Source organism: Drosophila suzukii, chromosome 2L, assembly GCF_043229965.1.
Source record: "Drosophila suzukii chromosome 2L, CBGP_Dsuzu_IsoJpt1.0, whole genome shotgun sequence".
Lineage (NCBI taxonomy): Eukaryota > Metazoa > Arthropoda > Insecta > Diptera > Drosophilidae > Drosophila > Drosophila suzukii.
In genome coordinates this window covers 9,631,011-9,634,801 of record NC_092080.1, presented here as the reverse complement: position 1 = coordinate 9,634,801, position 3,791 = coordinate 9,631,011, and the positions used below count along the sequence as shown (strand labels likewise).

Sequence of the window (3,791 nt, the reverse complement as noted above, 5' to 3'; positions counted from 1 at the left end):
AGAAGATACCTTGAGAAGTAGGGCAACTGAGATCCAAACAGCTAAAATGAGTTTGGTTTGTTAATCTATATATATATATATATAAATTCACAATACTACATTTATTTTAGTTTAGCCTCTATGGAACTTTGAAGGAAACTCCCTGCTCTCCTAGGGACAAGGTAAATCTAAAGATACCCATCCAGTTCTGATTTCCATTAAACAAATAATACCCAATTAAGTATTAATTTTCCTTAAAACCGTGTTTTCTATTTAAAAAAAAACAAACTGTTAAGATGTGTTAAGTTACTTGCACGATAGTCTTTTATTGGTTCAACAAGACTTATTCAAGCAACACAGTTTGAGAGCCATTGCATTTGTTGGTCTTACATAAGCCTGAATGTATGCTCCATAAAATAGCTCATGGAAATATGTATGGGACATTCAGCATCAACCGCATACTACGTTCCTTTTCAAAACGACTATACTTATTCAAAATTAAGTCCCACATTTTTATATCTCTATATCCCATTAAAAAATATATATAATATATATATATATCCCAAAATATATATATATATTTCCCAAAATATTTCTGAAAATAAATATATATATATTCAAAAAATGTAATGTTACGTTGGTCTTCATTTTATATTAAGCACTATCAACAACCAGTTGATATTTTGACATTTCGTTGGCTCCAATGAGTCTCTTATGAGTACAACAAACATATTTTAATTTAAAACATGTATTTTTTGTTATATTTTGTATTTCATATAATCTTGTTCGTTTGGAAATACACCAAATTTTTGCAATTAATGAGGTCAGGACACTCGTAAATCTTTCTGATAAGCAATATACTGCGTTCACTCAAAATATCAGCGGATTTTGACTATGCAGAGACGCCGGAACCGAGTGGGAAGGGGACTTACAGCCACCAGAAATTTATTTTCTTCAGGTAGGTAATCGTTCACAGGGGTACTGAGAAAAAAAATGTTTTTTTACAATAACTAATTATATAAGTACCTTTTATTTTAATTAAGTTAAAATAATAAAAGTCCCCCGGAATTTTTAAGAATTAATCATGGAGCTATACATAATATTAAATTGGCTTTTAGGAGGAGGAAGCTGCACCCCCTACCCCGCCTCTGTTTATTCTGCGCCCTTGTCGTCAGATAGATCCTATATAAGCAGAACGGCATAGTCAAAATAACTCAGTAACAATTTTAACACGATAGTGCCATCAGTCTCTTTTTTAAAATGCTAAGACTCGCATTTGTTTTACTCGTTGTAATAATTGCTGTAAGCCTCTATGGATCTGTGGCAGGCTGCGTTTGGCCTCCCTGCGAAAACATGGATGGCAAATTTAAATACCCGATCCCAATGTTGAATAGAGATAATTAAAACGGAACTGTATTTCATGTTTTAATTATTTTAAAAAACGGATGTTATATTCTCCCTTAATTCTGAAAATAAAACTAATAAGCTAAACTTATTGTTTTTTAGTTATTAAAGATTAAAATGTAATGTATTAAATATAATGCTCAAAATTGGGCCAAGGACCCGAACAAACCAAATACATACAAGACCGTCTTTATACTTTTAGTAGCAGATAATAATATTTTCAATTAGACGTTAAAAGCAAGTTTTCTATGATATCGGTTCATATATATAACATTTTAAAACCAACTTAGTTAATATTTCGAATAATCTATTTCTCCCAGTGTTATAGTTCTGAAGTTTTTGCATCTTATTTTCACCCATAAATTCAAAGTAACTTAGGTAAATATATATTTTAATATGTCCCATTATGTATACTCAATCACGGCTATAATGAAAATGTTTTGAATACTTAATAAAGTTATTGCCACGCTTAAAATTCCAGCTTTACACGACAGTACTTCAAACTGCTGGGCACAATTCATCTATCAATTCCAAACATTTTGCCAACAGGTAACATAAATAATGAGCCAACAAAACTTTTTTACTTTCCTTATTTTTAGCTGCGGCAGTAAGAAAACTTTTCCGCAACGCAAAATAAATCAAATTAAATTCTGTTGACGCACGCACAAAATGCAAATTTTCTTCGCTTCCTAAAAGTATGCAACATGCGGAAAAATAAAATCCCGAAGGAAGGGAAAATTCACATCAGAGGTTTACGATTTCTTTGAGCCTCCCTTTTATACGTACTTTGCTGTGTGATGTAATAACTAACACGCTCAGCCAATTATATGGAATATATGTTTGTTCTATTCTAGGTCGCTGCTGTCGTCATTGTCCTAAACATACAATGGATTTCTGTGTGAATAATGCGTATACGTATCGAATCGGAGGCAGCAACCGTCAACAATTGGCTTCCACTTCAGTTACTGGCGGGTTACCAAACGCAAAAGAAGTTCCGAAAATGCTGCCGTGGGTTCTTGAAAAGTTAACAAGCCGTAATCAAAATTTGTGGTAATACATTAAAATGTGAGAACTACGTAATTAAAATTGCGGGAACTAAAAGTTAGTAATTACTGACGATAAAAAATGACTTCAGTACCAAGGAATATTAATATGCGAACTGTGTACCAAAGAATATGTGCTCAAATTGATGTAATTGTAAAAGTCTTGTAACTATTGCGATTGCAAGCTTCAGCCTACACAGAAGACCTCTTTATTTTTCTGTCACCATTGAATAATTTGTAATGAGACCACAACAAAGTGCTAGACATTTCTTCCTGGTTGCATTTACACAACTCACTTACACTTGCAGCCTCCATTGTCCGACTAATTTCCACTCGACTTTCTTTCTAACTACGTATGATGAACCGAATGCCTTTCCATCCCATGGCATTCCTCTATTTATAAGTAGTCAACCCACACAAAAAGATCTCCGATCGGGTCGTTGCATCTTTCTTTCTTTTCTCTACTGGTCGGCCAGCAATTTACAGTTGCACATTGCGCCAATTGCTATTAATTTATGAGTTCTGGACGAAGAGTGTCAATTATACTATAAAAAGCAGATAGCTGGCAAGACACAATAATAAAAGTATCATCGAGACAATTCGCACGCGACTCATGTCACATTCTTTGAACCAAATATTCTCATGTTCATTCCCATTCCTAACCATTGGTTTAGTTATTTTTTATCAGACATGGGTCATTTGGGGCAATAGTGCATTGGAAATGCAAAATTTTAGGTATTGGCACTTAAGAAATTTTAATGCCTTTATTGCAGGTGCACACTTTTGTAGAAAAATGTAAACCATCTTTAAATTTAAAAATCTTTTAAATTTCACATTATTTTGTGAGCCTGAAACTGATTGAAATGCCTTTAATAGACTTAAGAAACTTTTTTTATTATTGTATAAAAATATTTCGATGAGTAAAATCATTTCCTGAATGCAAAAATGATTTTTTTTTTCATATTTTAGAATGAAGATAATTTTTAAATTCAGAAGAATAATAATAATAATGCTTTAAAATTATTAAAATACATTTAATGGGGTTCAGAAACTTTTTAATATTATGGTGTAAGAGGATTTCAATCAGTAAAATCATTTCCTTTATATAATGATTTCTTATTAATATTCTAGAACCAAGATACATTTTCCTTTCAGAATGCCAAAAAATTTTTAAAATATCTTTAAAGGGCTTAATAAACTTTTTAATATTATGGTATAATAATATATCAATCAGTTAAAACATTTAATCAATCTTAAATGACTTCCTCTTCATATTCTAGAATCTAGATAATTTTTCCATTCACAATGTCAAACTACAAACAAGCAAGACAACCTTGAACCATCCCAAAAAACATAATAATATTA

At 31.7% G+C, this 3,791-nt stretch overlaps 1 long non-coding RNA gene across 3 annotated transcripts; it reads left to right on the top strand.

The window, feature by feature from the left end:
* The first annotated feature begins 1,182 nt into the window (after positions 1 to 1,182).
* Positions 1,183 to 3,231, top strand: LOC118876814 (uncharacterized). Of its 3 annotated transcripts, none has more exons than XR_011603940.1 (4): positions 1,183 to 1,761; positions 1,865 to 1,932; positions 1,983 to 2,133; positions 2,238 to 3,231. It is a non-coding gene; the product is annotated as an uncharacterized lncRNA (long non-coding RNA). The 3 variants fall into 3 exon arrangements; XR_011603939.1 differs by having other exon boundaries at positions 1,983 to 2,182; XR_011603938.1 differs by lacking the exon at positions 1,983 to 2,133 and having other exon boundaries at positions 1,184 to 1,761.
* The last annotated feature ends 560 nt before the right edge of the window (positions 3,232 to 3,791 follow it).